Genomic DNA, 22,049 nt, shown 5'->3' on the forward strand with positions numbered 1-22,049 from the left:
ATTCAAGTAGAAAACAGTTATTTTAAATAGTAAAAATATTTCAAACTGTTACTGTTGTTGCTGTACTTTGGATTAAATAAATGCAGATTTAGTGAGCAAAAGAGACTTCCTTAAAAAAAAAAAAAACATTAAACATCTTATTGTTCAAAAACCTTTGACTGGTAGTGTATTTTTGTGTGTGTGTGCATATTTATGAACAATATCACACATGTAGCAGTGCAATATGGCTGTATATCGGCACAGTAGGTAATCACAGCGTGCCGATATACAGCCATACCGCACGGCTACTCATGTGATATTGCATTTATACAACAGTTCAACAGCATGAGTGTGTAAATACATAAAAAACAACGGTGGAGTGTCTTAAAAAAACCCTCTTTTGTGCAAAACTACTTCCTTCCGCCACGGATTCAAATCTCAATTTGACAGTTTAACAGCTGAGCCCAAGCCTCCGTTACTAATTCAACATCACTTTAGAACTAGTAACGAAGAAACGTTGAGTTGCTTCATTAAAATCTTATTTGTACTGCATTAAAGAAGTTGCAAGAATCAACACCCTCTTTTGTGCAAGCTACTTCCTTCCGCCACAGATTCAAATCACGTGATGAGATTTTGCCCTCATCCAAAACTATTTGCTCTGGAACAAATAATAGATTAATGAGACCAAAGACTGCCCATTAGATTTACTCAAAACAAATTATATCTCATGTTTAACCACTATAGAGACATCAGAGCCAGCTGAAAATTCCTGAAGAACTAGCCAAGGTGAGACTCCTCTTGGTGGGTTCATGAGTGTTGAACAGCTACTGATGCCCTGGAGCTCACATTTCCGAAAACATCAAAGAAAATTTTCAAATAGATGTTATCTTTATTAACAAACTGCGTATTTGAAGTCTAAACAAGTACATTCTCACTTAAAAAAGTTTAAAACTACATTCCACAACACAAAATCAGTATTATTTATAAATTTATAGTGGATTTGGGCATCTGCTATGACACTCGCTGTAAGAAATACCACAAGCGGAGTGATACAAACAGTGAAACAGTTGGAGTGCTGTTATCACTAGAATATTGCACTCCTCTAAGCCAATCAGATTTGAGGACCAGATAGAACTGTTGTATAAAGTTACATAAAATATAACATGATGAGATTTTGCCCTCATCCAAAACTATTTGCTCTGGAACAAATAATAGATTAATGAGACCAAAGACTGCCTGTTAGATTTACCCAAAATGAATTACATCTCATGTTTAACCACTATAGAGAAATCAGAGCCAGCTGCAAAATCCAGAGCTAGCCGAGGTGAGGCTGCTCTTGGCAGGTTCATGAGTGTTGAACAGCCGCTGACGCCCTGGAGCAAACATTTCCGAAAACATCGAAGAAAATAAAAAAAAATAAATGTTATCTGTTTTAACAAACTGCATATTTGAAGTCTAAACAAATACATTCTCACCTAAAAAAAACCTCTTAAAACTACATTCCACGACACAAGAACGGTATTATTTATAGAATTATAGTAGATTTGGACGTCCGTCATGACACTCACTGTAAGAAATCCCACAAGCGGAGTGATACAAATGGTGAAATGCTTGGAGTGCTGTTATCACTAGAATATCACAGTCCTCTCAGCCAGTCAGATTTGAGGACCAGATAGAACTGTTGTATAAAGTTACATAAAATATAACATGATGAGATTTTGCCCTCAGCCAAAACTATTTGCTCTGGAACAAATAATAGATTAATGAGACCAAAGACTGCCTATTAGATTTACCCAAAATGAATTACCTCTCATGTTTAATCACTATAGAGAGCCAGCTGCAAAATCCAGAACTAGCCGAGGTGAGGCTGCTCTTGGCGGGTTCATGAGTGTTGAACAGCTGTTGACGCCCTGGAGCTCACATTTCAGAAAACATTGAAGAAATTTTTAAAATAGATGCTATCTTTATTAACAAACTCCAAGGAAAAAAGTACATTCTTGCCTAAAAAACTCTTAAAATCACATTTAGGGTTACAAAATCAGTATTATTTATAAAATTATAGTGGATTTGGGCATCCGCAATGACACTCACTGTGAGAAATACCATAAGCGGAGTGATACAAATAGTTAAACAGTTGGAGTGCTGTTATCACTAAAATATTGCACTCCTCTCAGCCAATCAGATTCGAGGACCAGAAAGAACTGTTGTATAAATATATATATATGTAGTGTACTCTCCATTCACATCTAGAGAAATTTGTTTGACTATGAAAACTTCCACTTCTGAAAACCCCAGAAACATGAAACGTTTTTCAAAAAAAGTTTTTCAAAACCATATGAAACCACCATGAATATGAAGACTACACTGACATGTTTTAAAGTATTTTTTAAAGATTTTTCCTTTACTTGACACAGACTCTTATTGATCATTGACCCACAAATCTTCTCTCAGATTCATGCGCACACACACAAACTCTTGCTGAATAGAAACCCAATTGATTGATCACCAGCTCACTTCTGGTGTTGTACGAGTGGATATGGTATTTATCTGTTGGACTCTCACTTTGTCTGTGTCCGTCTAATAGTTTTCAGTTTCTTGCTGACTTAGAGCAAATGTGCTGTTCTAAATCATAGACCAAAGTCGGTCTCCACTGGACCGAGCGACCATAAAAGGACCGGGTCTGGCTGGGCTTATCCTTGACCATCACTGTTAACTACTATAATGATTTCCAATTATAGAGTTCTGTTGTGAAGCTAATGCATTCAATTAGGTATGCAGTTAGATTAGGTTTTTGCTAGCGTTGTGTTTTGAAAGTGTGTGGGTTGAAAGTTAGCAAACGTATAACTTAATATTCAGTGGCTGTGAGGCAACTGCAGTGGGCAATAGAGATGCAGTGTTACACAACGTCATCAAAGTAGTAGATGAAGACGTGCACTCTGCAGATCCTTTGATCCAAGCGGACTGCGTTCAGTAACATTTAATGCTACATTTCACTTCAGGCCTCTTTTTGAGGCGTTAAAAGCACTGTAAGCAAAATAAAGTGAAATATCTTTGTTGAAAGAGAAGGATTTTGCTCATTTAATAGGCTAATGGCTGAAGAACGAACAATCCTAGAAACACTCACATTCATTTTGCAGATACTTTGATAAAAACGTCTGCTTTCAGATATGATTTCATGCTACATTTCACTCTAAGGCTATTTCTGTGCTGCTTTATGTGAAATAAAATGAAACTGAAGTTAAATATATTTGCTGAAAGGAAAGATTTAGCTTGTTTTGTAGGGTAATGGCTAAAGTCGTAGTTTTCTAAGAAACTCTCATGTCTGCTTTGCAGATGCTTTGATCAAAACTGTCTGTGTATGGTTAGTATGCTGTTTCACTTCAAGCCTCTTTTTGAGGTATTTTTGAAACCACCATCAGCAAAATTAACTGAACTATGCTTGTTGAAAGAGAAAAATGTAGCTTGTTAGTAGGCTAATGGCTAAATTAGCTATCTAGGCCTTTGCAGAAATGTAGTGTATGACATATATTGCTCTGTATATGTACATATTCATAATCTACAGCATATGATGATTCTGTATATGGTATTATGTAGGGATGTGCCCGAATCCAAATACTGCGTACAGAAAGGAAATGACATGTACTATGGAACCCCTAAAGGAAATAAATAGGAGGAAAAAATATATTTCAGAGCATTCTCTTACAATTATATCATTGGGTAATTATGCTGTATATAAATTGCGGGCATTAGGGAGCCATTATTAATATGCTCGCTTTTTACTTTCACTTTCAAGAATCGCAAACACACATACTCTGTTATGTATACTATGGAGCAGCAGAACCACACATTTTACAAAATCAGATGTTTGTCAGTGGTGCCTTCGTCCTCTCGCCAGTCATCTCTCCTTACTTTTTAATGTGGTAAGTGAAATTTTATGTACTGTAATGTAACAGGCTACCGCTAGCAAGCGGCTAACCATGTTCCTTTAGTGGCTCCATAGAATGCGTTATTTGTTTTCCGTGCCTTTCCATATACGGATTCACTATTCGGACACATCCTTAGTATATATGTAGCAACAATATGTCAAAAATACTTAAACTTAGTTAAATAATTGTAGCATTGTTAAAAGAGCATATACAAAAAATCTGTATGTTTGTATTATATATTTTTTAAATGCATGTCTATATTTATATTTACTTGAGTGCTGTCAGACGATTACTCATTATTAATGTGATGAGGTTAAGGACGAATCGTGAGATGGTGGATCCATCTGCAACAACTTTATTAAATCGGACAACTTAAACAGGCGTTGGTCAACACTGGCAGACTGGTGTGGTGAAGACAAATCCAAAGGGATAGTAATAGTCCGTGCAAAAGGTTGGGGCTGGTGGCGAAACAACAACAATAGTCCGTGGGGATAGCAAAGGTCGATAAAGGGCGGGCAGCAAAGGTTCACACACAGCAAAACAGTCCAGTTGGCAACGGGTAGGCAGTCCGATAAAGAAACGCTCAGGATTGACGACATAACCGACAAAACTTCGCGGTGAGCGAGCCGGCAAAGCACGCTGAAATGGCCGCCGGGGAGGAAGTGACCCGGGAGACCCGGAACCGGAAGTGGGAGCCCCAGGCACAGGATTGTGGGTAATGTAGTGCTAAAAGTCCGGTGACGGTTCCCGCTGGTGCGAGACGGGGGGAGCCACAGAGACCGCGCTTGTGACAGAGCCCCCCCGCGAGTGCCTCCTGGCACGAGGAGGCAGCCGACGCCGGGGTCTTCCCCTACCTCGGGGTCCTGGCCGATCTGGGTTAGCAGCGTGGAAGTCCGCGGTGAGGGAGGGATCCAGGATGTCTCTTGCGGGCACCCAGGACCGCTCCTCGGGGCCATAGTTCTCCCAGTCGACCAGGTATTGCAGGTGACCGCTCCAGCGTCGGGAGTCCAGTATGGCGCTGACTCGGTAGGCCTCCTTTCCGTCGATGATCAGGGGGGCAGGTCTCTGGGGAGCGGTCTCGTCTAGGATCCCCCCCCCATCCTGGGGACCAGCGGGCTTTAGTAGACATGGAACGTGGGTGAGATACGGTATTCAGGAGGTAATTCAAGTCTAAAAGATACAGGTGTGATCTGGCGAATTATCTTAAATGGACCCACGTACCTGGGGCTAAGTTTCCTGCAGGGGAGTCGAAGGCGCAGGTCCCGGGTTGAGAGCCAGACCCATTGTCCGGGCTCATAAGGTGGACTGGGTCGGCGTCGACGATCCGCCTGGGCCTGGGTGCGGCGGACAGCTCGCTGTAGATGGACATGGGCCCGGTTCCAGATAGCCTCGCTCTGTTGGAACCAGGAGTTGACCGCGGGTAACTCTGATGGCTCCCCTGACCAGGGAAACAAGGGGGGCTGAAAGCCTAGGACGCACTGGAAGGGTGTCAGATTGGTTGAGGGCTTGCGTAACGAATTCTGGGCGTATTCGGCCCAGAACAGGAAATGACTCCAGTTCTCCTGATGATCATGACAATACGACCGTAGGAAACGGGTCAACTCTTGGTTCAGTCGTTCGACCTGACCGTTGGCCTCCGGGTGGTATCCTGAGGTCAGGCTGACGTTGACTCCCAGCAGGTGGAAAAAGTTGGACCAGAGGCGTGAGCTGAATTGAGGCCCCCGGTCCGACACTATGTCCTCGGGGAGACCGTAGAACCGAAACACTGAATCACAGAGGGCCTCCGCCGTTTCCATGGCGGTAGGTAGCTTAGGAAGGGGGATGAGGCGGCAGCTCTTGGAGAATCTGTCGATCACCGAAAGAATGGTAGTATAACCCTGGGAGGTCGGGAGGTCAGTGATGAAGTCCACCGCTATATGGGACCAGGGGCGTTTCGGAACTGGCAGGGGTTGCAGGACGCCACTAATTTGTTTCTATAATATCAACATGTATTTATGAGTTTTAGGGTGGATATACATGTACGTGACATATATGTCCAAAAATGTATTAAACATGCATATTTGCATAGGCTGGATATATATGTGTTTGAATTAACTTATATGTTTTACTCCATCATAATATGCTTCATATGTACATATATTACATTTAAGTACTGGGCAAACATTTTAGTGTTATTTATACACTATTAATGTATTTATTAATATTTTAAATGATCATGTTTATATTTTAATTTTAGTTTTTATAGCTTTTATTCTTATTTTTTAGTACTTCAAATTAAACTTATTTTGTTTCAGTTCTGTTGAAGGGACATTTTTGGTCAGAAAACACATTTATCTTGTTTCGTCGATTAACCAGCAAATGTGTTTTACAACATAATCAAACATGTAACCATTTTGCAAACTCTCACATGTATTTTGCTGATGGTGTGATTAAATCGCTAAGCATCTGGTTACAAATCTAATGCTACATTTTGCTTCAGGCCTTTTCCATTGCACGAAATGTGAGATAAGCTAAATAAATGTTTGTTGAATGTGTCAGATTTTGCTTGTTTAGCAAGCTAACTGTCGAAAATCTTAATTGGCGGCGTAGCATACCATGCAATGTGAGCTTTAAGCGCCTTCATTTTTCTCCTACATCCCAGCCGTGGAGACTTCATCTCATTATTGGTTAAAAATAACCAGGCTGAAATCCTAGTCTGTCAGGTTAGCAAAGAAAAGAGGAGGAGAGTGAGGAAGATTAAAGCTACGCTCGGCGGATGACTCACCTCACGGCACAATGGGAAAAGCACTGCGACAGCGCTGAAGTGTGACACCAAGTGTGTGTTTAAAGAGAAAAAGACTGTATGTGTTAGTTTACGCATGCATGAGCGAATGAAGTGTTGTTGTTTGAATATGTTGCTGCGTTAGCACTGTTTGAGTTGAATGGGTGTGTGTTTTTGTGTCGGGACCGGCAAATCGCACGTTCCCATGTGCATATGTTGGAACCTCCCTCTCTTGTGTCTCTAAGTGTGTCCTCTCTCCTGGTGCAGTGAGCTCATGTGTGAAGGACCGCCTTCTTTTTTACCTCATTTCTCCTCTTTGTTCGCTTGCGAAAAGTCATAAATCACACCGCCCCAGCTGGAGAGGGTTCTTGCGGCTCGGGTCCAACTCTTCCTCCTTGGGGAACGAGCTTTGAATTTTATAACCCGTTCCTGGGCCCACATTTTTCTGTTTGTGGAAAACCAAAGAACGAGGGCACTCCTAACTTGTCCTATTTCATGGACCCGCTGATGTAGCTGCCGCCACGCTGGGCTCGGGGAAGAAAGGTCCTTGACCAACTTAGATTGGTGGGCATCCTGAAATAGATCTGTGAATGTTTGAATTTGTGTCCTATATAGAGGGAATGAGACGCTGTTCCGTACAAATGAGTGTTGGGAGAAGGCCTGCCTGATGTGTTGAATATTCATGATGCATTTTGCTGGCTGCGTGCAATTAAGTGGCATTGTAAATATTGCTAGATGTTCATTAAGGGCTATTTGCACCAAGGACTATACATTTTTAATATCTATTCTGATTCTGTGAAAATGGAGACGTCCACGCCACCTAAATGCTTAGCTATTTTTTGTGAATGTGCAAGGCTTTTGATTCATTAGCCACTACAGGTAAACTCCATCGCAAGCATGACATGATCAGGACATTTGTCAGTGGTAAGTTTAATAGAACACTCCACTTTTTTTGAAAATAGGCTCATTTTCCAACTCCCCTAGAGTTGAACAGTTGAGTTTTACCGTTTTCAAATCAGTTTAGCTGATCTCCGGGTATGCTAGCACTTTTAGCATATCTTAGCATGGATCATTGAATCTGATTAGACCGTTAGCATCTCGCTCAAAAATGACCATAAATAATGATGATATTTTGCCTAGTTAAAATTTAACTCTTCTGTAGTCACATCGTGTACTAAGACTGACCGAAAATGAAAAGTTGCGATTTTCTAGGCTGATAAGGCTAGGAACTATACTCTCAAACTATACTCTCAAAGTCGGAATATTAACGAGAATAAATTTGAAATATTTTGAGAATAAAGTTGAAATATTACGTGAATAAAGATGGAATATTACGAGAATAAAGTTAAAATATTACGAGAATAAAGTCTGAATATTTTGAGAATAAAGTTGAAATATTACGTGAATAAGGTCGGAATATTACGAGAATAAAGTTAAAATATTACAAGAATAAAGTCAAAATATTTTGAGAATAAAGTTGAAATATTATGAGAATAAAGTTGAAATATAACGAGAATAAAGTTAAAATATTACGAGAATAAAGTTGAAATATTTTGAGAATAAAGTTGAAATATTACGTGAATAAAGATGGAATATTACGAGAATAAAGTTAAAATATTACAAGAATAAAGTCTAAATATTTTGAGAATAAAGTCGAAATATTTTGAGAATAAAGTTGAAATATTACGTGAATAAAGATGGAATATTACGAGAATAAAGTTAAAATATTACAAGAATAAAGTCTAAATATTTTGAGAATAAAGTCTAAATATTTTGAGAATAAAGTTGAAATATTACGTGAATAAAGTCGGAATATTACGAGAATAAAGTTAAAATATTATGAGAATAAAGTTAAAATATTACGAGAATAAAGTTGAAATATTTTGAGAATAAAGTTGAAATATTACGTGAATAAAGTTGAAATATTACGAGAATAAAGTTAAAATATTACGAGAATAAAGTCGGAATTAGGAGAATCAAGCTGAAATATTACAAGAAAAAAGTAGAAATATTAAAAGAGTTATAAAAGTTGAAATTACAAGAATAAAGTCTAAATGTTTCAAGAATAAAGTCGAAATATTTAGAATATAAAGTCTAAATATTGTGAATATAAAGTCGAAATTTCGAGAACTAAGTCAAACTATTCAGAGAATAAAGACAAAATATTATGAGAATAAAGTCTATTTATTATGAGAATAAAGTCTATATATTACGAGAATAAAATTTCAATAATCAAGGAACTTTGCTGCTGTACCATGGGTGCAGCAGGCGCAATGGTACGGTAGCAAAGTTCCTTGACTATTACGCCGAAATGAGAGTATAGTTCCTAGCCATATCAACCTAGAAAATCACCACTTTTCATTATTCGTCTGTCTTTGTACACAATGTAACTACAGAAGAGTCAAGTTTTAAATAGGAAATATATCGAAACTCCTTGGTCATTTTTGAGTGAGATGTTAACGGTCTAATCAGATTCAATGATCTATGCTAAGCTATGCTAAAAGTGCTACCGCCAGACCCTGAGATCGGATGGATTTCAAAACAGTAAAACTCAACTGTTTAACTCTAGGGGAGTTAAAATAAGCCTATTTTCCAAAAAAAAAGTGGAGAGTTCTTTTAAAGTCGAATTTCCGCAAAAATATCTTAATTTGTGTTCTGAAGATAAATGAAGGTCTTATAGGTTTGGAACAATATGAAGGTAATTAATGGCATAATTTTCATTTTTGGGTGAACTATCCTTTTAAACAATCTTGGAAAACATGACTCTTTTTTTTTATTAAGACTTCTTATTCATTCAAAACAATTGCCTATGTAGCTTCTCAAAAGATTTTTGGCAGCTTAGACCTACAGTTTGTAGTAGCACCTCAGAAAGGGTTAAATAAAGAAAGGCAAGTTTGTGCTGTCTGGTGTGTGTGTGAATCTCGTGGGATTAACGCAAGATGTATGTGAGTGTGAAATTATGGTTCTGCAGTAAAAAGTGTGCCACGCTCAAGATGCATTAGACCGCCAGACTGCAGAAACAGTTTGCATGTCCTTTTATCCAGTTTCATCACTAGCACCAATGCAGAATTTTACACAGCATTTCATTCCATTCTGTAGCATTACAGAAGATCAATTGCACAAATGCCCTGTTTACAGTGTGATCCAATACATTCGCTAACTGCTTATACTGTATATATACAACATATATCATTTAATATACTGTATGCCAAATGCATTTTTAAACAAAGGTGGAAAGTGAATTACAGTCCAAATAATTTTAATAAAAGATATTCCCATACGCCAACAAGCTGTCAACAGCTCTGTTATGAATTTCAGTCACTGAAGAGCACATACTGTAGCTGTATAAAAACTTCATTTGCCATTATCTATTTATTCTTCATCTTCATTCAGATGTCACTGTTTGAATGCAAGCCCATTTTCTGAATGTCACAGACTAAAAAATGTAATTATCCTTTGATAATTGTAGATGAAACACTAGTGCACGAGTCAGTGGGTTGACGTCACCAGCGTAATTACAATCTACCTCCACAAGATTCAGCACCTACTCTTTGTGTTCCTTCTAGCCCATTATTCTCCATACACCCACCATTACATTAAAAATACACATTTCTTAAAGGAGAAGTCCACTTCCAGAACAACAATTTACAAATAATTTACTCACCACCTTGTCATCCAAGATGTTCATGTCTTTCTATCTTAAGTCGTAAAGAAATTATTGTTTTTGAGGAAAACAGTTCAGTATTTTTCTTCATATAATGGATTTCCAGTTGTGTCCTCGATTTTGAACTTCCAAAATGTGTTTAAATGCAGCTTCAAAAGGCTCTAAACGATCCCAGCCGAGGAAGAAGGGTCTTATGTAGCGAAACGATCAGATATTTAAAAAAAAAAAAAAAAAAAATTGTATACTTTTTAAGCACAAAAGCTTGTGTAGCACAGGCTCTGGGATGCGCGTTCTTGAATGATTCGTTCATTTTGAATGGATCTTTAATGTGACTCGGGAAGATCTAATCATCTCAGGGAGTGATTCGTTGAGTCGTGCATGCGCAACATCCTATTAAGTTCTGTACTGGAATTAGTTCACCTGTTTCGAGTCTTCGGGTTTTTCAAGTCGTTCGTTCATCTTATGGGGCTGTCACGTGATGAACAAATGACTCGAACCCGAAAACTTGTCAGATAAGAGGTGAGGTGAGCTAATCTGTAACGGGGTGAATGAGGCGAGATGCGAGCGGATCCATATGCGAGCTTTTATTAAAGGGACGTGACAAAGACATGGTCAGGCAGACAGGGTAAATCAATGGCAGACAGGTGTATGGACGGCGAGACAAGAATAATCCTTAAACAGGCGAGGGTCAAATCAGCGGCGAACGTTATCCGAGAGGGGCAAGGAAAGAGAGTGGTCAGACAAGCGAGAGATCAAAACAACGAGGTAAACAAGGAAACTAGACACGGGGAAAACAAGGAGAAACGCTTTGTAAGAATGAGAAACAATTCAATACTCGGCGAGGAGTGACAGGAAGACCGGGGTATTTATACAGTCTCTGATTGGACGGGGGAAGTGCAATGGCTGATGGGGAGTGTAGTCCGGGGTGTAGTGTGGCAGTCCGTGCGTTACAAAAACGCAAGAGCGACGTCTGGTGGTGAGCGGTCCGCAGCTCACTGACCAGATCATAACATAGCCCCCCAAAGAGCGGCTTCCAGACGCTCCAAACAAACCACAGTCCAAGGGAGCGGTGGGGGCGGGGGTTAGACAGAGCAAGGGCCGGAGGGCCAGGTCCCTGCGGAGGACCCGGTGATTGAGGCAGGACCGGCAGAGCAGGAACCCTCCAGGGCGGAGCCGGAGGCGGGACGGGCGACGCAAGAGCCCTCCAGGGTGGAGCCGGAGGCAGAGCGTGAGGCGCAGGCGCCCTCCAGGGCGGAGCCGGACAGGCGGAGCAGGAGGCGAAGCAGGGCGGAGCAAGGAGAGCCTCCAGGCGGAGCAGGAGGCGGAGCAGCCCTCCAGGGCGGAACAGAGGCGGAGCAGGAGGCGCGGCAGCCCAGGAGGCGGAGCAGGAGGCGCAGCAGCCCTCCGGGCGGAGCAGGAGGCGCAGCAGCCCTCCGGGGCGGAGCAGGAGGCAGCAGCCCAGCCCCGGGCGGAGCAGGAGCGCAGCAGCCCTCCGGGCGGGCAGGAGGCGCAGCAGCCCTCCGGGCGGAGCAGGAGCGCAGCAGCCCTCCGGGGCGGAACAAGAAACCGTGTCTTGGTCTGGGACCTGGGGAAAGCAGGGACAGAGGAGGTAGACAGAATAGAGGAAGAAGGCGCCACAGCCCTCCGGGGCGGAACAGGAGGCTGCGTCCTGGTCTGGGACCTGGGGAAAGCAGAGACAGAGGAGCCAGACAGAATAAAGGGAGAAGCAGAGAGTTTAAAGGGAAACGCCCCCTCCATAAGAGGTTCTACAGCTGACGCTGACACCTCTGGAGGCATTGGCGCAGCTTCTCCGACGGGGAAGGCCTCTGGAGCCGACTCGAGACCAGACGGGACCTCTGGAGCCGACTCGAGACCAGACGGGACCTCTGGAGCCGACTCGAGACCAGACGGGACCTCTGGAGCCGACTCGAGACCAGACGGGACCTCTGGAGCCGACTCGAGACCAGACGGGGGCTCTGGAGCCGACTCGAGACCAGACGGGGGCTCTGGAGCCGACTCGAGACCAGACGGGGGCTCTGGAGCAGACTCGAGACCAGACGGGGGCTCTGGAGCCGACTCGAGATCAGACGGGAGCTCTGGAGCCGGCTCGAGACCAGACGGGAGCTCTGGAGCAGACTCGAGACCAGACGGGAGCTCTGGAGAGTCAGCGGCCCACATACTAAGAATGGTGATCGTCATCACACTGGCAGACATGTGACAAGGCTCTGGGCGGTCAGGCGAGACGTGACTCGACTCTGGGCGGTCAGACGAGAACGTGATCGTCACTCTGGGCGGTCAGACGAGACGTGACAAGACTCTGGGCGGTCAGACGAGACGTGACTCGACTCTGGGCGGTCAGACGAGACGTGACTCGACTCTGGGCGGTCAGACGAGACGTGACTCGACTCTGGGCGGTCAGACGAGACGTGACTCGACTCCTGGAGATCAGCGGTGACTTGACTTGGCCTGTGAAGATCAGTAGCGACCTGATTTGACTCATGGAGATCAGCAGTAACGTGACTTGACTCAGGAACAACATAGCTAGACTCAGGAACAACAGCTGGAACGTGACTTGACTCGTGGGTAACAGCTGTGACTTGGCTTGACTCGTGGGGCACAGCTATGTCCTGGCTTGACTCATGGAGAACGACAGCTGTATCTTGGCTTGATTCATGGGGAACAGCTGTGTCTTGGCCGGACTCATGGAGAACAGCAGCTTTGGCTTGACTGGACTTGGAAGCTTGACTGGACTTGGAAGCTTGACTGGACTTGGAAGCTTGACTGGACTTGGAAGCTTGACTGGACTTGGAAGCTTGACTGGACTTGGAAGCTTGACTGGACCTGGGAGCTTGACTGGACCTGGAAGCTTGACTGGACCTGGAAGCTTGACTGGACCTGGGAGCTTGACTGGACCTGGGAGCTTGACTGGACCTGGGAGCTTGACTGGACCTGGGAGCTTGACTGGACCTGAAAGCTACAGCAGCAGCTTGACTTGGCTCATGAGGATCTGCTGCAACCTGGCCTGACTCATGAACAACATGGCTTGACTCAGGAACAACAGATGTAGCGTGACTTGACTCTGTGTCTTGACTTGACGTGGAAGCCTGACTTGACCCAGGAGTGACAGCTTGACTTGACTCAGAAGATGCACCTGCAGCTTGACTTGGCTCTGCAGCTTGACTTGGCTCTGCAGCAACAGCAGCTGTAATGTGGCTTGACTTGGCTGGAACAGCAGCTGTTACATGACTTGACTTGGCAGGAACAGCAGCTGATACGTGACGGAGCACCATCTTCGCTGCCCATACAGCCATTAGGGGTGAGTCCAGCACGTGGGCCATCATGACCACAGGTGCTGTAGTGGCGGCCATATTGTGGAGTGGCTTGGTGACGGCGGCCATCTTGTGCAGTTGCTCTGGCGTGGCAGCCATCTTGTGCAGTGGCTCTGGCGTGGCAGCCATCTTGTGCAGTGGCTCTGGCGTGGCAGCCATCCTGTGCAGTGGCTCTGGTGTGGCAGCCATCTTGTGCAGTGGCTCAGGAAAGGTGGCTGTAACTTGACATGACGCAGGAAACACGGTTGCAATCTGACTTGACTTGGAAACTTGACTTGACTCGGGAAATGCAGCTGTAAATTGACTTAACTTGGAAACTTGACTTGACTCAGGAAATGTAACTGTACCTTTAAATGGCTCTTGAGTGGCAGCTGTGACATGACGGAGCTCTGTTTTCGCCTCCATCTTGTGAACGGGCTCTGCAGTCACCGCCATTGTGTGGACGCGTTCCGACGCGGCCGCCATTTTGTGAACGGGCACCGCTGTCGCCGCTACAGCGTTAACGCGCTCCGGCGCGGCCGCCATCTTGTGCGCGGGCTCTGCTGACGCCGCCATAGCATGAGCGCGCTCCGACACGGCCGCCATTTCTCGAGCGATCCAGGCGGCAAACTTGTTTGTGGCGTCGTGATCCGGCAAGACCGCTAGTTTGCGAGTGGGACGCGCGGTCGCCATTTCCGCGTTGTCGCGTTCCCTCTCCGCGACCCCCACAGTGCACAGCGAACCCACACACAATAATGCAAAGTTCAGGAACGCCTCCAGCGACGAGCGCGGACCCTCGCGTCTCAGTCGCGCACGGAGGGGCTGGTTCACGCCGTCACAAAACACCTCAATCTTTATACAGTCCGGGAGAGTGGAATAATTAGAAATTGCAATAAACTCACGGATATACTGTTCGAGTGTGTGTGTCTTCTGTTTGATCCGGGAGAGAATTCTGTCTGTGTCCGTATCGGCTGATTGTCCGGGGGTGAAGCTGCTGGATCCTGTGTTGGCCGAGTATTCTGTAACGGGGTGAATGAGGCGAGATGCGAGCGGATCCATATGCGAGCTTTTATTAAAGGGACGTGACAAAGACATGGTCAGGCAGACAGGGTAAATCAATGGCAGACAGGTGTATGGACGGCGAGACAAGAATAATCCTTAAACAGGCGAGGGTCAAATCAGCGGCGAACGTTATCCGAGAGGGGCTAGGCAAGAGAGTGGTCAGACAAGCGAGAGATCAAAACAACGAGGTAAACAAGGAAACTAGACACGGGGAAAACTAGGAGAAACGCTTTGTAAGAATGAGAAACAATTCAATACTCGGCGAGGAGTGACAGGAAGACCGGGGTATTTATACAGTCTCTGATTGGACGGGGGAAGTGCAATGGCTGATGGGGAGTGTAGTCCGGGGTGTAGTGTGGCAGTCCGTGCGTTACAAAAACGCAAGAGCGACGTCTGGTGGTGAGCGGTCCGCAGCTCACTGACTCTGTTTACTCCGGCTAAAAAAAGTAGAGAATGGCGAAAAACTCCATCTTATTTTCTCCTACAACTTCAGAATCGTCCGACATCGTTGTAGCTTTTTGTTTGTAAACAGCGTTTGCCTTACTTGCACTTTCTTAGTCTTTGCACGTTCGCTTTGTAAACACTGGGTCTGTAGTTCCGCGTGACCTTTCGCCGTGATTCAATAGTACGCGAACGCGCATCTCAGAGCCTGTGCTACACAAGCTTAAAAAGTATACAATTTTTTTTTTTTTTTCGTTTCGCTAGATAAGACCCTTCTTTCTCGGCTTTCTTGTTTAGAGCCTTTGAAGCTGCATTTAAACTATATTTTGGAAGTTCAAAATCAAGGACACAACTGAAGTCCATTATATGGAGAAAAGTCCTGAAATGTTCTCCTCAAAAACCATAATTTCTTTACGACTGAAGACAGAAAGACATGAGCATCTTGGATGACAAGGGGGTGAGTAAATTATTTGTAAATTGTTGTTCTGGAAGTGGACTTCTCCTTTAAGAACTGGCCGATCTAACTTGTGTGTGTAAAGCTGTCTATATCCTGACAGTCTGTGCATCATTGCAGTCCAAGAATAGAACCTGGTTAACTGAAAATGGGAATCACTGCAAATTAGCGCTGCACCAACAGCCCAATCTGAGGCTGGCTGAAAAGCAAATTATCCCCCAAACAGAATTTGGCCAAATTGAGTGGCCCACACTGAAATCAAATGAAGCAGGCTACATTGTCTCTGGTTAATTGTCAGCTACAGTAAGAGTGGATGTTGCATGGGAGTGTATTGCAGTGCTACGAATGCTCTCCGGATATTACATTTCTAGATTTCTTTTGCATTTGCCTAATCACTATGAATGAAGGAAATCGTCATCTGGAAAATCTGTTCATTGAGTACATTAGCTGCAGCGTTGAATCATGTTGCTGTTACTGAATCAAAATAAATTAATAAATGAAATTAAAGAAAAAATCTTACAACACAATTAGACCAACAGTAAATCAATAATGAAATTCAGTGTTTAAAAGGATCGGAAAGTCTGAATGTTTTCCTTTGATTTTGTATTTCTTAAAATAAAAAAAAGTTCTAGGTCCCACTTTATATTAAAAAACAAAAAAAAACAATTTGTTGAGTCAACATAAAAAATTTTTTTTTTTATCCTGCTGCCTTAAAATTTTAAGTTCAGTCAACTCAAATAAGTTTAGTCAACTTGAAATGTTAAATTGTACTAAGTAACAACTTAGATATTTGTGTTTGTTAAACTTAAAAGCTGGGTAAGTAACCCAGCTGCTTTAAAATGTTAAGTTGAATCAACTCAAATATCTAAGTTGTCACTTAGCATAACTTAACATATTTAAGAAATTAAAATTTTAAGGCAGCTAGGTAACAAATTATTTTAAGTTGACTCAACAAATTGTTTTTTACAGTGTACTAAGCACTTACATTGAAATTAATAATTTGATACAATGCAATTATTGTGTACATACATGTATTTACATTGTACTCATATTTTAAAAATACCTACATGTAATTACATCTGTAATTTATTTCTGTAATTACATTTCTAATTACACTGTTGACCCATCCTTTACAGCTTAACCCACCCTTAAACCTACCCCTACCACCAAACCTCTCCCTAATCTTACCCATATCCCACCTCAATAGCAGCAAAAGTGTTTTGCAATACAATATGACCACATTAAATACATTGTACTTATTTTTTGATGTAAGTACATAGTAGTTATAGCCACTTAATATAAAGTGGGACCAAGTTCTAAAATCTATTTGGATGATTTCTATTATTTTTTGTTAAATGCATTCATTATTTACAGTATTATAATATCCTTTTTTGTTTGTTTGTTTTTTTAACAAATATCGAACTGCTTTTGAACATCGTCGTGTTTCATGCTGCTGTTGCTGATGTAATATGAAAGCCACTTGAGGCCAAGCATTACAGTGAATTTACCACAGTTAAAGGGGTTATGGCCATTCAGCTTCAGCTTGTGCCAACAGCACTGTAAGGCATGGCCTCTCATGGCTTACTGCTTTATTAAACCCTACAGTGTTTGACCACTATGGGAGAGCATTTCATTTCAGTCATAGTGGGATGGTCTGTTTAAGCACCTTGGCACAGTTTTGTGAAGGTCGTTTTGCTCATGTGCTGTATATATTTATATAGGGCACATATCAAAACATTTTTTGCAATAAAAATTCAATAAATCTAAGTAAACTTCTATTTACTTGCAAGTTTGTTTGTTTTTAATTGTAAACTGACATGCAGAAATATATAGTTATATTAAAATATATAGTGTTATAGTCATTACGTCCTTACCATAACTTTAACTTAACTTATTTAACATTTAAAGCTATAGTACACCCATATTCGAAAAAATAATTTACTGACCCTCATGCCATTTCAAACCAATATTGACTTTCTGTCCTTGTGGGACACAAGAATACAAATGTCCTTGTTGTCCTGGTTCTAATGAAAATAAATGACGACTGAAGATGTCAAAACAGGCGCAAAACAGTGGTCCATATGCTGTATAGCTTTGTGCGAAGAACAGACCAGAAATTTAAATAATTATTCATTGATAAAGTACATTTTTATAACGTAACTGAAATGTTAGAAAAACGTTCTTAGAACATATTTTTGTTAGCTGGTAGTAGTATACTTTCTTGTTAGTTTGTTGGGAGAAAGAAAGTGGCATGTTTGAAGAGTGTGAATGTGCTAATATGCTCTACTATGTATGAGGGAACGCCTGGAAATAAAGCAAAACAACAGGGAACCAAAATAGCAATGTAGTCCTCAGATGCCATACTTGTTATTTTTTATAGCAATAGTCTGACATTAATTTAATCGCACTGCGCTGTCCCCTGTGTGACATCATTATGACAATTATATTGTTGAATCAACATGCTTTGAACAACAGATGTGCAATAAGTTTTGGGAAACAATGCATCGTACTAAGCACTGAGTTATGTTGTTGTACACGCCAGATGAATTCTGTGAAGTCAATCAAATTATTCATTAAAGAGTAAAATATTACATGAACACAACAAGGAGGGTGAGCCAGGGTGTATGCAAAGATTTTTGATGAATAATAGCTTTAACTTCACACAGAAATTTTGATGATTTTGCATTGTTATTGAAGTTTGAAAGCAAGTATGGAAGCCCGTTTCTACAACTGAATAAAGATGTTTTACAACTTTTTATCTCAAAATTCTGGCTTTTTTCTCACAATTGCAAGTTTATGTCCTATAATTCTGACTATATAACTCGTAAGTTCTAAAGTTCAGTTCTGAGGCGAAAAAAGAAAGCTTACAGTTCTGATATTTTCTTACAATTGTGAATTTATATTACGCAATTCTGACTTTATACCTCACAGTTGCGAATTTAAATGTTGCAATTCTAAGAAAACAGTTGAGATGTAAACTTGCAATTGTGAGAAAAAATTATTGTGATATTAAAACGTTGCAATTAAGTTTTTTTAGTGGAAACAAACAAAACAAAAATACTGCAAGATGTTAATTCTGAGGAAAAAAGTCAGAACTGAGATATAAACTTGGAATTATGAGAAAAAATATTACAATTTTAACTAGTTAATATGTTGTAATTGTGTGTTTACATCTTGCAATTCAGACTTTTTTTCCCAGAGTTGTGAGTTTAAATCTTGCCATTCTGACATTTTTTACTTTTTTGAGTTTATGTCCCACAATTCTGACTTTATACCTCGCAATTCCGAGTTGATGTCTTGTGATTCTGACAAAAAGTTGAGAAAAAATTGTGATATAAAAAGTTGTAATTACTTTTTTTTTTGGCAAAAACAAACTAAATAAATGACTGCAAGATGTTAATTATTTATACCTCGCAATTGTGAGTTTACAGTTTGCAATTGTGAGAAATTTGAGATGTAAACTTGCAATTGGGGGAAAAATGTCAGAATTGTGAGATAAGAATTGAGATATAAATGCGCCAAAAAGGAGTCAGAATTGAGTTATATTATATATATATATATATATATATATATATATAAAATACTATAATTCTGAATTAATGTCTCACAGACATTTGTGAGCTTATGTCCCACAATTCTGAATTACGCAATTACAAGTTTATATCTTGCAATTCTGAGAAAAAATTCGCAATTGCGAGATATAAACCAGCAAAAATAGTTAAAAAGTCACAATTAGCTTTTTTGGTGGAAAAAAAATCGTAATTGTAACATATAAACAGAATTATGATGAAAAAATATTAAAATTCTGAGTTAATATTGTGCAGTTGTGTTTACGTAGCAATTCTGTCTTTTTCCTCACAATTTTCAGTTTAGATCTCAAAATTCATTTCTTTTTTCACAATTGTCCCGCAATTCTGGCTTTATACTTCTTTCAAGTTTATGTCTTGCAATTGTGACAAAAAGTTGAGATGTAAACTCACAATTGCAAGAAAAAATTATTGTGATATAAAAAGTTGTAATTACTTTTTTGGCAACAACAAACAAAATAAATGATTGTGCAATTACAAGTTTGTTTCTTGCAATTCTGAGAAAAAAAATTCTGCAAGATAAAAAATTGAAATAAAAACTGGCAAAACAAAGTTAAAAAGTCACAATTATCTTTTTTTGGTGGGAACAAGATTCTGAGAGAAAAAATTGTGAATTATGATGACAAAATAAGAAAATTCTGAGTTAATATCTCGCAATTGTGTTTAGATGTCGCAATTCTGCCTTTTTTCTCACAATTTTAAGTTTAGATCTCAAAATCATAGTTCATTCATAGTTTTTTTTTTCACAATTGTGTTTATGTCCCGCAATTTTGACTTTATACCTCGCAAATAAAGTTTATATCTTGCAATTCTGAGGAAAAAAGTTGAGATGTAAATTCACAATTGCGAGAAAAAAAGTCAGAATTGTGAAACAGAAATTGAAATATAAATTCACAAAAAAATAGTCCGAATTGTACGTTAAAAAGTTGTATGTAGCTATATGATGTTAATTCTGAGAACAGAATTCTCACGACTTAAACTCTGAATTTTGAGAAAAAATATCAGAATTTTGAGTTTATGTGCCGCAATTCTAACTTTATACTTCACAATTGCGAGTTTATATCTTGCGTTTCTAAAAAAAAAGGGTGAGATGTAAAAAAAAAACTGAATTGTGAGAAAAAAATCGCAATTACCTATTTTGGTGGAAACAAATAAATTGAATTGCAGATGTTAATTCTGAGAAAAGAGTTCTTAGAATTGTGACACACAAACTCTGTTTCTGCCTCACAATTGTGTGTTTATATCTGGCAATTCTGACTTTTTTCTCACAATTGTGAGTTTGTCCCGCAATTCCAGCTTTAGTATCTTGCAATCCTGAGAAAAAAGTTGAGATGTACACTTGGAATTGCGAGAAAAAGTCAGAAGTGTGAGACAAAAATTCGAGATATAAACTCGCAAAAAAAAAAAAGAAAACAAAACAGATTGCAAGATGTTAATTCTGAGGAAAGAATTCTCACGACTTAAACTCTTAATTTTGAGAAAAAATATCAGAATTTTGAGTTTATGTGCTGCAGCTGCGTGTTTACATCTCACAATTCAGACTTCTTTCTCACAATTGTGAATTTATGTCGCGCAATTCTAACTTTATACTTCACAATTGCAAGTTTATATCTTGCAATTCTCACGACTTAAACTCTTAATTTTGAGAAAAATATCAGAATTTTGAGTTTAAAAAAAAAAAAAACGTGAGATGTAAAAAAAAATCTGAATTGTGAGAAAAAAAATCGCAATTACATATTGTGGTGGAAACAAATAAATTGAATTGCAGATGTTAATTCTGAGAAAAGAGTTCTTAGAATTGTGACACACAAACTCAGTTTCTACCTCACAACTGTGTGTTTATATCTGGCAATTCTAACTTTATACTTCGCAATTGCGTGTTTATATCTTGCAATTCTAAAAAAAAAAAAAAAAAAAAAAAAGGGCAAGATGTAAAAAAAAAAAAAAATCTTAATTGTGAGAAAAAAAATTCACAATTACCTATTTTGGTGGAAACAAATAAATTGAATTGCAGATGTTAATTCTGAGAAGAGTTTTTAGAATTGTGACACACAAACTCAGTTTCTACCTCACAATTGTGAGTTTGTCCCGCAATTCCGGCTTTAGTTTCTTGCAATCCTGAGAAAAAAGTTGAGATGTACACTTGCAAAACAAAAAAAGAAAACAAAACAGACAGAATTGCAAGATGTTAATTCTGAGGAAAGAATTCTCACGACTTAAACTTGGAATTTTGAGAAAAAATATCAGAATTTTGAGTTTATGTGCTGCAGCTGCGTGTTTACATCTCACAATTCAGACTTTTTTCTCACAATTGTGAATTTATGTCCCGCAATTCTAACTTTATACTTCACAATTGCGAGTTTATATCTTGCAATTCTAAAAAAAAATGTAAAAAAAAAGGGTGAGATGTAAAAAAAAATCTGAATTGTGAGAAAAAAAATCACAATTACCTATTTTGGTGGAAACAAATAAATTGAATTGCAAGATGTTAATTCTGAGAAAAGAGTTCTTAGAATTGTGACACACAAACTCAGTTTCTACCTCACAATTGTGTGTTTATATCTGGCAATTCTGACTTTTTTCTCACAATTGTGAGTTTGTCCCGCAATTCCGGCTTTAGTATCTTGCAATCCTGAGAAAAAAAGTTGAGATGTACACTTGCAATTGCGAGAAAAAAGTCAGAAGTGTGAGACAAAAATTTGAGATATAAACTCACACACACAAAAAAAAAGAAAACAAAACAGAATTGCAAGATGTTAATTCTGAGGAAAGAATTCTCATAATTGTGATGCACAAACTCGGAATTATGAGGAAAAAATAATACAGTTCTGCGTTAATATCGAGGAATTTTCTCAGAATTCCAAACT

At 40.1% G+C, this 22,049-nt stretch overlaps 1 protein-coding gene across 2 annotated transcripts in view; it reads left to right on the forward strand.

Annotated features, from left to right (window-relative positions):
• Positions 1–22,049, forward strand: part of tjp1b (tight junction protein 1b) — a 170,232-nt gene that overhangs the window by 11,938 nt on the left and 136,245 nt on the right. The gene's annotated exons all lie outside the window — the stretch shown is intronic.

The sequence above is a fragment of the Labeo rohita genome, chromosome 25 (assembly GCF_022985175.1).
Source record: "Labeo rohita strain BAU-BD-2019 chromosome 25, IGBB_LRoh.1.0, whole genome shotgun sequence".
NCBI lineage: Eukaryota > Metazoa > Chordata > Actinopteri > Cypriniformes > Cyprinidae > Labeo > Labeo rohita.